Here is a 14,785-nt window from a genome sequence, read left to right as displayed (position 1 = left end):
CAGGCTTCAAGATTCACGTAAGTTCAAACTTCTGAACTTGTGATATCTTAGTGGTTTAGATAGATGTTTTATATATTTCTCTACCTCTTCAACCTCCCAATATTACCCTATCATCCTCATGCTCAGCTGATGACCTTGCTTTTTTACTTTATTGAGAAAATTAAAACAATGGATGAGCACTCCCAGTGTCTCGCCATGGCATTTACTCATCCGCAAGCACCTGTAGCTGCATACTCCTGCCCACACTGTGCCCAGACAGCACTTCCCATTGCACTTGGACCTTCCCATGTTGAACAACTCAAAACCATCACTACAAAATTCTATTCTCTCCTTCCAATTGCATTTTTTTCCTCTCTACTAAATCATTCTCATCTAGTACATCATGCCATTTGTGTTTTTTTTCTATCTGAAAACAAAATGTTGCCTGGATCCCATTTCCTTCCCAGTGACTGCCCTATTTCTTTGCTGCCCTTTACAACATTTACATTTCCTCAGATTGCTTATGCCAAAGTTTTCAATTCTTTTATTTCCATTTCCTCTTAACTGCAAATATACATCCCATCCTAAGAGTCTTTTGTTCAAATCAGTCCACTCTCGTCAACATCACCAACAACCTCCACATTGCTAGATTAATTGTCCATTACACAGTTTTAATCTTTCTGGTTAAACCATTAGTAGTTTTGACACTGTTGATAATTTCTTTCTTTTTAATGTAGGCATCAGTCAGAATAGGTTGGGTTATGTAACAGTAAAAATCAATCGTCAGTGGGGTCAGTTTTATGTATGTTTTACAAAATGAAAAACTTAGAAAAATATTAAGTAATGTCATGTCATTCCTCTACATAACTCACTGAAGGCTCCCAGTTTCACTTACCTGTCCACATCGAATAATCTCTTTCATTATTTCACTTACTATTCTCTCCCTCGCTCACTTTTTTCCAGTCAGACAGGCCTCTTTGTAACACTATCACCTTATGGTCTTTGCACTAGCCATGACTAATCCTCTCTCTACCTTACAGTCTTTGGTTAAATCTCATCTTCTCAACGAGTTGCCTTGATCACACTATTTAAAATACAACACACATCCAGATTTCTACTCACCATAAACCTAGTATACATTTTATATAGTCCCTAATGACCTTTAAAGTATTACCTGATTTGCTTAGTTATTATGTTTGTTTGGTTATTTATTACTCCTTGATTGCTTCCTCTTACTAGAATGTAAGGTCCTCCACAGTAGAAAGCATTACTGTTTAGCTTGCTGATATATTACAAGTATGAAGGATAGTATAAGGCTGCTTATAGAAGGTACTTAATAAATATTTGTTGAATGTTGAATAAATAAATGCCACTTTATTATTTCCAAGCTATGCTCATTTGTTGTGTCCAGCTTTCCAATTTTAATAACCCTTAAAAACACATTTGCTATCATTTTCCAGGTAAACTTCATAGAGCAATGTTATTTCAGTTTCTTCTAGGTCTTCACATCCACATCACGTAGTTAACAATTATTTGAGCTAAACTTTGTTTTTACTGTTCAACTGCTTGCTTTTGTCTACTTCTCTGCTTATTATTATATCTGTAAGAATGAGAACAATAATTTAAAAAGCAATAAACTCTTATTATAGTTTCTTTTTTTATTTTTTGCACTTATTAGTTGTCCATCTGGGGGAAGTTAACATTACCACCGGTAATGTTAAATAAGTGGCATATGGGTATTGTCCAAAATGTTATTTTGAATTTATTCCAGTTAGATAAAGTCATCAACATTTGGTAATAACTTCAGGAACAAATTTTTATCATATATCTGAACTTTGAATGTGAATAGCAGGGACATTCAAATTTAAAACAGATAATAAATAATTAGAAGTAACAGTTCTTCATTAGAGTATCTGTGATTCAGAAATGTAGACTTATGGTTCAAAAATAATATCTGAATTATTCTTTATGGTTTAACATTTAAGACAATTTATTACCAAAAAAACACCAGAAAACAAAAAACTTGTTCTCTTGCCAATTGAGCTAAATGCCCAAAATATTTCTATCTTGATTTTAAAGCCATTTCAAGATTGTTGTTATAAAACAACAAACATATATTTCTTGAATGCATTTAATGTGTCCTCTGTATTCAAAAATATATACAAAGTATTATATTCATATTATTCTGTTTTACCTTTTGAATTATTTAATCAAAATAATTGCACAAATCTACTTGAACACCTTCTGCAATTTGCATATAGACAGACCTTTCACATAGTAAAGTCAGAATAAATGTTAAAGATTTGGTCTCGCAATTATGTTTGCACTTTCCAAAATGGGCTTTCAAGCAGTGGTTTACCCATTTAATATCCCACTCCCTGCCCAATACCTGGGCAAGAGTTGACTTCCCTGCATGCTGTTCCAATCATTGCTTTTGAATAACACAGGGAGTAACTACTTCCAACACCCACATTTCTACCATCAATTCAGATTCCATAGAAACGATTTTTAGCTCAATTATATATTTAATGGTACTGTACTTTAACTTGAAAAATAATGCATTCAGCTATATTTTAAAGACCCAAATATTTTAAAACATGAAAATATATATGACCCAATTCAAAATATGTATATGACCCAATAAGAAATTCAAATTTCTTATTTCTATTCTCCCATTTTATTTTATGTTTTTATTTTTTTTTAATTTGGCATATTATGGGGGTACAGATTTTAAGGTTTCAATAAATGCCCTTCCCCCCTCCCCCCCAAGTCTGATTCTCCAGCATGACCATCCCTTAGATGGTGCACATGTCACTCATTATGTATGTGTATACCCGCCCCCCTCTCCCCTCCCCCCTATTCTCCCATTTTAAAATAGGACTCAGGATTTGAATGGGGAATTCGTGCTGGCAATGGCTTTCTCTACCATTCTAAAGATTCCAGGGCAAAATCTCACACTGTTAGGTATCAAATCTAAAATTTACACTATTTGTTTACTCAGTGGTATGCTGGAAAATGTTTAATAATAGGATCTCAAAAAACGTATGCATGTGTGTAACTACAGTTGTTAAGATTTTTACTTATATAATAATGTATAGCACAGAATTAAAAATAAAATATACTTTGTTTAAATATATGTATTTCAGGTGTACAATCATATATATATATACACACATTGTGAGGTGATTATCATAATCATACAAATTAACATATTTATCACCCCATATGATTACTTTTCTTTTTATGATGAGCACTCTTAAGATCCACTTTCTTAGTAAATTTCTAATATACAATACACTATTATTAACTATAGCCACCATGCTATGCATTATGTCTCCAGAACTTATTCATCTAGTAACTGCAAGTTTGTGCTCTTTGACCAAACACACCCCGTTTCTCCCATGCTCCAACCCCAAGGGTAAATATTTGCAATCCATATATCTGACAGGAAGCTAAAATCTAAAATATACAAAGAACTCCTATAACCCAACAGCAAAACCATGAATAAGCAGATTATAAAATTGGGCAAAAGACCTGAATAGGCATTTTTCCAAAGAAGATATATAAATGGTCAAAAAGTATATGGAGTTTTCTCAAAAAAAAAAAAAAAAATAGAGCTACCGTATCATCCAACAATTCTAATTCGGATATATATCCAAAGGAATCTAAATTAGTATCTTAAAGAGATATCTGCACTCCCATGTTAATTGCAGCACTATTCACAATAACCAAGATATAGAAAATAATACTCTATATCGTAAATTCCATAAAGCCAATTGATTCTCATAGGACACTTTCACTGATTTTTTGCCAGTCTTTGTAAACATAAGGAACATATAATTGCCACTGACTAACACTTGCATTTCTGACATGAATAATGGATGATATTTTGTTTAGAACAATATACAGGGGGGAAATGAAACATTTATGATATATGTTGGAACTTTACTTGTTCTTCAATGGCATAAGTGACTTTTTTGCTGAATCAGAGAATAAATTTTGAATATCAGAAGATGATTTCCTCAATTTATTGTGCCATTTAAAATACAGTGGCCACATACATGTCAATTTTATGTCTACTCTTCCCTAACACTTTCTCCACCACTTTTCTTAAGCCTGGAAATTTAAAAAATAAAATTAATGAAGGCCTGATTTGTAGCATGTGCTTATTGTCATCATAAAATCCACTTGAAGTGGCCAATTTCAACTTGTCAATGTGACATCACTGAATAAGGATTTCTACCTTACAAATAGAATAGAAAGGATATTTGCTGGATCATCAAAAATCCATCTTTAAGAAGAAACTTTATTTCAGAAACTTTTTTAATACACTCAGCAATACTTGAACTTTTACTTTAGTCCACTAATAAAAAATTCTAATTAGCTTATTCCCCCTACATTTTTCAATCTTTAACATACCACTCACTGAGTTTTGCTAAAGGTGGTAATCCTACTCAGCTGGTCTCTGTGGTTTTCCTAGAATGGCATAATAAGCATGCTTTGATATTCAGGGTGTGTAGGTTATTTGGGCCCATAATTGTTTTTAATGGGTTGTTCTCTTCAAAAACACAGTTGGTTACTAAACACAGCAAACCAAACAGTCAGGCTAATAAAAATCATTGAATTTATAGACTGAAAATAAATGAAACTTTGTTAAATATAAATAATCACTTGCATTTCTTTTTAATTCTGCAGTGTATGCTAAGTAACATTTACTATCCTACATGTCATCATTCAGTAATGATTTGAAATACTGTCTGACAATAGCAAGCTGCCAGAATAATTCAACAATAAAATGCCCTTTTGTTTAATGATTTCACTTTGGCAAAGCTTTGTTTATATATAAAACGACTTCTGTTTAAAGCAGTCAATAAACAAGGCACTTCTATTTATGACAGGAATGATCTGGCTTGTGCCAAGACTATTCTTCCTTTGTATTACATGCACTTTGATAATCATCACCTTCATGGTAAATCCAATTCTGGATGGGCATACATAGGCAAAATAAAGTGCAAGTTGAAGCAATTCTCTGAGAATTTCCAGGAAAATTAATTTTCAAAATGGAAAACCAATCATTTTGAGGCTGAATTATAATTAGTCCTTTTTTTTTTTATGTTATGGGTTTTTCTTAAAACTGGGTATATTCATTCATCTGTATGGCAATAAATTGTAAATTTAGGACTTTTGGGGTGAGGTGGCATGAGGAGGGGAATTATTTAAATTTCAAAATTTCAGAAGGGAACTAATATTTTAAAGGATCAAAACTTGGCATTTACTTTGATAAACTTATTTCTTTTTCCTTCCTTCAAAAATCTTTGCCTTGGATATATAAGAGGAAATGTTGCCAGGTTTTGAGGAGGTTCAATGGTTTTCTATAACTAAGTTTAATGTGTTTGAACTCATTTAAAATGAATCTATTTTTCCAAGGATGTTTTCCCTAAAAACTAAGCTAAGATGTAATTTAAGGGGAAAATTTTTGCATGTGTTTGTAATTCTTCTACAAACATGCCATTAAAATATACCATTGCAAAGTCCAGTGATAGCCAAAAATCATATCAACTCTTTTTCCATAGAAACAAAAAGATTTTGGGGGCCAAGTGCAAGTAAATGTGATTTCAAAATACTTTTATAGTTACCAAAAAATCTTTATTCAATCTGCTCACACTTTTTCCTATACATTTTATTTTGTTCTTTTCAGCTATTTTTCACATTCTCTGTATTATTTTTTTTAAGAAGCCCTCCTCAAACTCCTTTTTTAAAAAAGCAACTGCCTATTTTCAATTTTTTCTAAAACAATCTGCCATATAAGTAACCTGATTAAGAGAAGCAGAAGGCTATAGGAAAAATAAACCTCCAACCATAAGGCCCACAGAACTTGTTGTATATGTAGGTCATAATTTTAGAAAGAAATTATAGAGACAGCCAAAATTGTTAAATATGGAGATTTATCAAATGCTTGAATTTAAAGCACTTATAAATATTTTTGTAAGTTTATGCTAAGTCCGAAACTTTAATAATTAAGGTGTAATGTTTTCCGAAAAAGAATACATTTTCCCTTAATGAAATTGAACTTGGTTTTTTAGCAATCTGATAACATTAAACAAATTTGACTTTGCCTTTTGTTGTCATGCTCCAAATAGTATCCATTTGAAGTTCTAAATGTTTCTGTTGGCTATCCACTTGCAGAATCCAAATTCCAAATTAATCAGTTTACTTGTCATATATTTCCTTTGATTTATGTTGTTCATATACTGGAAGTGGGAAAATGGTGGATATGAAATTATTCAGAAATGCAGAAATCAGGACCACAGCTCTATGTCTTACAGACCTCAGCTGTGAAGAGGTAGAACTAACTAATCAATGGAATTTTCCAAGGCCAGTCAGCCTGATTTAGCCAGAAGCACCACAGGTGAATGAACTAGGTGGTGATCTATCTATGAACTTCACTGACCATTCAGTTGTTCCATAGTCCATTAAGCTAGTTACAGACCTGTGTCTGTGATGCAAAATAAAATGGACAGTCGAGACAATTATCTGAACAATTCTGGTGAAAAGAAAGCTTGTTACTAAAAAAAAAAAAAAAAAGTAAGTGGGGGTGCCTTAATTATCCATATTGAATTTCTATATTGATCACATACACAAGACAATTGCTTGACTCATCACTTCATTTTGCTTGAGTAGGCTTGGGGTAAAATAATTGAAAGCAATTAAACAGCGATGTCTGGGGAACCGTAAGTGACAACTTAGGTCAGTTATTGTGGGGGTAGGGTAACTTCATCAACACGCTTTTATCAAAAACCTACTGTGTGAAATACTGGGAAGATAACCAGTAAAACAGACAAGAAAATGACTATCCACAAACTAGTGAAAACAAGGCATGCATCCATGAAAAAGTTAGGTGGCAACAGCACACCAGTTCAACAGTGAGTTTCAAAATAAAACGCTATGTTTTAAGTAATAGATTGATATATTTCTGAAGTCTAGTGGGACTCAGAAAGCTTGCAGTTAGACATTGAATTGGCTTTATGAAAAAGCATGCCATTATTGGAGGAGAAGTGGGAATTTTTTTTTTTCCCTAAACACATATACAAACTGATACCTGAAATTCCACCCTCCTTTGAATGAAGAAATAGCATTCTGGCCATCCTTCTTTAGAAGGGAAGTGTATGTGGGAAGAGTCAGACACTTACAGTGCACTAAATCCCGAGGTCCTTTCCTTAAGAAAAGTGAGTTGTCACTTTCCTCCAGAGTGCCAGGTGAGAGAGAGCAGCAGCATAAGACCACTGGGTGCCTGAGGGAGATCACTGAATGGAGAAGAAAAAATAAATTAAGACTGAAAATAAACTCTGTACTCACATAGCAATTTTGTTTTGAGCCAGCCAGGTGGACTAACATGTCCTTTAGGACTAACTGATTATCGTAGTGAGAGTGGCAACATGGTTACCAATCTCTACCTAGAATATTGAAGGAAGACAACTAATACATAGTCTATTTAGACATTATCTTTTTTTAATGGTAACACTATCATTGGAGGATCTATAGTGACTTTATTTTCCTAGAACCACATTTGCCTTTCTTGGAATATTTTAATTGAAGGTTAAGTGCATTACAAAGTTAAAAAGGCAGATTTTGCATTTCCAAATTATAAACACTTCAATATTCAGTATGTTTATTTTTATCTTGTATTTTAACTCTTTAAAATTCAAAATAATAAGCCTTTCTCTTTGTAATTAAAAAAATTATATATATGTTTAATTGACACATTATAATTGTACATATTTATGGTGTACAGTTCAAGGTTTCCATATATATCTATGTTGTATAATGATCCAATCAGGGTAGTTACTATATATGTCGCCTCATACATTTATCATTTCTTTGTGGTAAGAACATTCAAAAGCATCTCTCTAGCTATTTCATAATACACATTATTTTACTCTTAATGATAGTCACCCTATTGTGCACTAGAACACCAGAATTTTTTCCTCCTATATAGTTATAACTTTGTACCTCTTGACCCAACTCTTTCCATCCTCCCCTTATCAGTCTCTAGTATCTATCTGGTAACCAGAATTCTACTCTCTGCTTCTACGATATAAACTGTTTTTTGAGGGAGGTCCATCAACAAATAAATGGATAAAGAAAATATGGTGTATATACACAATGGATACTACTTCCCCATAGAAAAGAATGAAATCCTGTCATTTGTGACATTAGTAGACCTGGAGGACATGATGTTAAGTGAAATAAGCCAGACACAGAAAGACAAATGTCATATGGTTTCCCTCATTGTGAGGTTTCTTCATAATTTGAACACAGTTTGGTAGGCCTATATAAGTAAGTATGTGAGATAAAGCTATTAAGTATTTCATATTGCCTATGATGTTGTTAAAGAGCCTTAAATATAAATAATTGTTGTATTAAATATAATTGGCCATCATATAACAACTGAGATTTTAATTGTAAGTTAAAATCAGTTATGTTTACATAAGAAAATAATATTAAGTCAATAACATGGAAATATATGTAGGCACTTTCCAGAATGTCTTAGTCTGTTAAGGTTGCTAAAACAAAATACCATAACCTGGGTGGCTTGAACAACAGATGTTTATTTCCTATGTATTAGAGGCTGGGAAATCCAAGATCAGGGCACTGGTAGATATGGTGTCTAGTGAAGGCCTACATCCTCGGTCTCTGGATATCTTTTCCCGGTGTTGTCACATGGCAAAAAGAGAAAACAAGGACTCTTAGGGATGCTGGCCCCATCCATGAAGGCTCCATCCTCATCACCTCATCTAATCCTAATTACTTCCCAATGACTCCATCTCCTAATACTACCACATTGGGGGGAGGGTTTCAGTATGTGGATTTTGAATGAATGCATTCATTCAGTCCATCACAGGTAATATTTTAATTATTTAAAGGAGATCAATATGTCATCAGGATAAGATATTCCAATGACACACATCCTTTCATTTTCATGTTCATTGCTAAAGATAAGGACCCAAATTTAGGATCCCTGCTGAAAAGTGGAAGTGATAGAAACAGGTTCTAGGTTTCATGGAAGCTGACTGGATCATTTTGACCCAGCCACCCCCTAGTACATATACACGCACTTGCTCAGGTACTCTCACATTCACTCCAGTAATCACAGAGTCACTCCAGTTTAGAGCTATTCACAAAAGTACTAGGGTGCAGAGGCAACTTGTGATAAACTTAATTTCTTGCTTCAGACTTTCCTTATTAAAAACTTGATCTATTCCATTTGTCTCTGTGATTTAATCTATGATATCAATCAAATAAAAGATTGGTACAACTATACATATAAACTACAGTGATTCTACTTTGCTGTAAAGATAAAACAATTGTTACCCTTTACCATAATTGTATCTCACCCTGAATCAACCTGAATTATAGCTGAGAAACTAGAAAAGTTACAATTGGCTTTACTTGCTCATTCAGCTGTAACTCTTCTAAAAGATCTGAACCTTCCCACAAATCCTCAGAGGCAATACAATTCTCTATTTTAATGAATTCACTTGCACCCCACTGAGAATTAATTGCTTTGGAAGCAACCCAATGTTCTGGCATGCTGAGAGGCCCACTAGTAGTTTTTTTCTAATAAAGGGCACTAAGGAATTAACCAACCTCCTGACCAGGTATAATATCTGCTTCTATTATTGCCTTCTACCTCTGTCCCTCTGTCCCTCTATCTCTGCATATTCCTTCTGTCTCTCTGTCTCTCTCTCTCTCTATGTACACACACACACACACACATACACATACACAAAAGAAAAGCTTGTGAGCTTTCTGGTATTATTAACACAACTTAAATGCTTTCTCATATAAATATAACTGGAAGATTTTTTGTATGTAAATCTACAAGTCAACTCTACAGTCTCTTTGTATGAGAAAAAACAGCAACAAAATATTTTTTGTGAGGATTTCTTGGTAGCTGCAATTGGTAATCAGAATAATATTTGTCATACTTACTTGTATGTAATAGGATGTACCATCCTGTGATTCCCATGTGAGGCCATAATCTCTAATTGAATTAATTCACTAATTCATTAATCAAACATATTTATTCAGCAACTATTATATGCCAACATTTGCCAAAATGACTGTAATGGGAAATCTGCTCCAGGAGAAAAGTACGTAGTAAAAACTATTCAAGTATACTCCACAGGTAACTCAGATGCCACATAAGGACTGGGATATAGACAGACACAGCTAAGATATTGGTGTAATCCTATGCAAATATACCATTGACCTCAAAGGAAGAAACTGAGAAAAAATTAATATAAGTAGAAAGTCTATATGGGCCAAGCTTGAAGAACTGCAACCCTAGAGCATAGATTCAAGGTGCCCTGAATATACACTCTGATTAGTAGAAGTTACAAGTAGGTTTTTGAAGGAAAAAAGATGTGTGTGAGGGGTGGATAGGGAGTAGCTGACACAAGGTTGTTAGTCGGGAATCCTCATTGGTTTACAGAAATAACATTGATTCATGTTTGGCTATCCATTGTTAAGCTATAGGGTTTGGGTTATAGTAACTGGTGTGGCACTCTTACATTAATTTATATAATTTATAGCTACTTGTGTCAATAACAAGCCATTTCAAGAGATGAATACATAGCTCAAGGGGGAAGTAGGATGTGGTTGCTGTCTCATTTTAATGTCTCTCTTGACTTGATCATTTAAAAAAACTCACATTCCTCAGATAAAAGTTCTTTTTTTCTCACTATTTAAAAAAAAAATTTATTCATTTTCTACCCTGCTTCAATCCCTTAAATGCCATCACAAAGAAGATAGCCAGACTTAATGTGTTCCTAATTGATATTTTATAAAATGTGAAGAAACATTATTCAGAGACTTTTGCTTTCAGCCCAGTTAGAGTTATAGGAATCAGATTTACTCTATGTCTAAAAAAATACTAAAAAAAAAAAAAGAAGATAGGAAAAAAATACAAAAATACTACATTTTATTGGATATCTGGCAAGAAATGGTAATAAATCCTGAAAGATGTTCCATTCTACTGCCTGTGGAGAGTTTTCAGACTGTGGCATGAAGATTGGGAATTCAGGCAGATTATATGGGAACTGTGGAGATAGATCTGAGAATCTGGGGAGGCCAAGATGGCTAAAGTAGTCAAGACAAAATACTGCAGAAGAGAGGATAAGAAATTATTCTAAAGATCTGCCGATAGTCTCACTCAAGCCTTCAGATGGCACTGATCAGAACAGACCCATGAGTAAACTACCTGAGACTGGGGAAAGAATCCACCTGAAAAAATTAGAGAGAACAATCCTCAGGTGTGACACAGGGCAGGGAAGCGTGTGTTTTTGGAATAACTAAAGTAAAATATATTCATAATTTATAAGCCATTAAGTAGAGTGTTCTGAATAATTTCTCTTCAGTAGAGAAGGCAAACTTAGCCCTAGACCAGATACTGCTTTGATCTTGCCTAAAATAGCTTATGGTAAGAACCAAAAAGATCAAATTGTTTTTATATATCATTATTGTATCTGTGAACAAATCTTATAACTATTTTATAGGAACTCAAAAATATGCAGCTCTGAGCAAGGTAAAATTTTAATGTCTGGCATCTGATAAAAATTACCAAGTGTGCTAACATTGTAGTAAATCAAACTTCAGTTGTGAAAGATTTATAAGACTCAAAACAACAATGCTCACATCTGAAGTTCACTGTGACAAAAGTATAGAATACAGCAATAGCATTAAAGTAAAAATGCAAGTCATAGCTAAAAGCTTTCTTCCAGCAAGGTTTTGCAAGAACTAGGATCCAGTTGTCTTGCCTCTATAAAGACTGTGCATTTTCTCTCTGTAGGAACCCCCACCATGCATACAGAAAACTTAAGATCCAGAAGGTCCAAAATGGAGTCTCAGCCTAAGCTTTGTGTACCCTGCTGGCCCTGTTCTTTCCATGTCCCCAGCTTCAACCCTCTGGGAATCTTGCCCAAACCAGCTATAAACATTAATCATGATTTTCTCAAAAAAAAAAAAAAAAAAGATGTTTCTAAACTGGTTAAAAAAATAAAAACAGACAAACAAAAAACAAATTCTGAAACTTAAGACCCAGAGTTATAAGACAACAATCATTAATCATTATGTTTCAAGCTTTGTCCACGAATTAGACGGTTATAGTTACTCTACATATTCAAGAAGCTAATCAAAATATTGAGAATGTGAAGTAATTACATGAAAAATGTCAAAATGACTCAAGTCAAACTTATAGGAGTGAAAACCATAAAGCCTAAATAAAAATTATAATACATGGGTTTAATGACACAATAAACATTGCAGATGAGATTAGTAAACTGAAAGACATAGCAAAAAAGCTAAGCAAAGATAAAAAAAAGACTGAAAATAATAAAGAGATGAAGTAGTTGGACATTCATAGGTCACAAAATAAAAAAGTAACCCAAAATAGATCATATATTATAAGTGAAAATGGATTATAAATTAAAATATTAATATAAATTAAAATATATAATTATAAAACTTTTAGAAAAAACATAGAAGAACATCTTTGAGACTTAGGGCTTAGTAAAGAGCTCTTAGATATAAAATAAAAACCAAACAAACCAGGATGCACATAGAAAAAAATCTTTAAATTGAACTTCATTAAATGTAAGACTTTTGTTCATTAAAGACCCTGTTATGAGGATGTAAAAACAAGGTATAGATGAGAAAATATTGAGACTGAGAAAATATGAGTCTAACAAAAGACTCATATATATAAAGAATTCCCAAAATTCAACAATAAAAATACCAAATAATTCAATTAGAAAATGGACAAATGATACAGTCATTTCACTAGATAGAATGCAAAATGCCAAATAAACATATGAAAAGGTGTTTAATATCACTAGCCATTAGAAAAATGAAAAACAAAACCATAATGAGCTACCACTACACATCTATTAGAAGAGCTTAAATAAAAAGTAGTGACAATATCAAATGCTGGTGAGGATTTGGAGAAGCTAGATCAATCATACATAGCTGGTGGGGATGTAAAATGATATAGCCACTCTAGAAAATAGTTTAGCAATGTCTTAAAAACAAAATATACACTTACCATATGACCTAGAAATTGCATTCCTGGGCATTTATCTCACTGAAATGAAGGCTTATGTCCACTCAAAACCCTGTACAATTGTTCAAGATAGCACATTTATTATAATAGCCTCAAACTGCAAACAAATAAAATGACTTTCAAAAGGTCAATGTTTAAACAATCTGTGGTACATCCCTCTGTGTTTTTTGTTTTGTTTTGTTTTTTGAGGCAAGAGTCTCACTCTATTGCCCCAGGAGAGTGCCATAACATCAGCCTAGCTCACAGCAACCTCAAGCACCTGGGCTCAAACAATCCTCCTGCCTCAGCCCCACCCCCATCCGTAGCTGGAACTACAGGGGGACACCACCACGCCTGGCTAATTTTTCCTGTGTTTAGTAGAGATGGGGTCTTGCTCTTGCTCAAGCTGGTGTTGAACTCCTGAGCTCAAGCTATCCTCCCACCTCAGCCTCCCAGAGTTCTAGGATTACAGGCATGAGCCACTGCGATCGCCATCCTGTTTTTATCTCTTCCATTCCAAAAACTTTCCATCATACACTGTGATAATAACATTATTGTGGAGAAAACATAGATTTAAAAATATGTAATCTTTTCTGAAAGTGTGCCAGTTCTCTAATTTGTCTCTAATTTGGGGAAGATATATCATTTCCCATGCGACAAATAGATTGAATGACAAAACATAAAATTTTGTAACATATACACACCTTATGGCTAGAAGAGTTGTGTTTATTATATGTTTCTGCTATGAGCTTAGGTAGAGAAATTCTGTAATCTCTTATGGACTCATATTCTTCACATAGGTGATAGTAATAAGAATAGCTCCAGAAAATTTGTTGTGAAAATAAAATCAGTTTGAAGTGCCTATTATATATACATTTCATTAAAATATTTTCATACCCAAGCATTTTTCTTTTATGGAGATTAAATAGTGCATAATTCAAGGCCTAGAATCAGGATTAAAGAAACCTGGGTTTGAATTCAGATTGTTCCACTTACCAGTTTTGTGAATTTGGGATATTTACTTTGAGCTTCAGTATTATCATTTCAGAAAGAAAATTAACAATATTTTGCCACAGAATTTTTTATTGAATTAGTGATAAAATGGTATCTATCGTAAGTATACTCTACACTCTGAATCTTAGATGTCTGTACCAAATGTTTTCACTTAGGTATGTAGCAGTTTGTGTTAAAATTTAATCTATCTTTGTTGCTTTTTGATTAAAAATAATAAATCCATAAAATCCTAAGCTAGGAAAATAATGAGAATTAATTGAAGTGGCAAATAATTAATTTTTACCTAATTGAAGATGTTTGCTTTTGGAATGGAGATGAGAAGGAATCTTAATTAGATTTGGATTTCACCTAGACTATCTTACAGATCAACATTCCCAATTTGTGTTTGACATATGTACATAAACAAATATAACTCTTCTATGAAGACGCTGAAAACAGCTCTCCTGAAGTTGTGAATTATAGAGAAAAGATTCACGATTCAGGGCTCCCAAAATGCAGCCTAACAAAAGCACTGGAAGCCCTAAAAATATACAGTATTTATACTTTCTAAAATTGGTATCAGCTAAATTGTCTCCAGGTAATGGAATTAAAAAACAATTAAAATATTATATGAAAACCATCAAAGTATTTGCATATATATATATGTTAAGAGACAAAATATAAAAATGAATAAATAAAAAATGACATGTATGT

Source organism: Microcebus murinus, chromosome 11 (genome assembly GCF_040939455.1).
Source record: "Microcebus murinus isolate Inina chromosome 11, M.murinus_Inina_mat1.0, whole genome shotgun sequence".
NCBI lineage: Eukaryota > Metazoa > Chordata > Mammalia > Primates > Cheirogaleidae > Microcebus > Microcebus murinus.
This window is presented reverse-complemented; position numbering follows the sequence as displayed.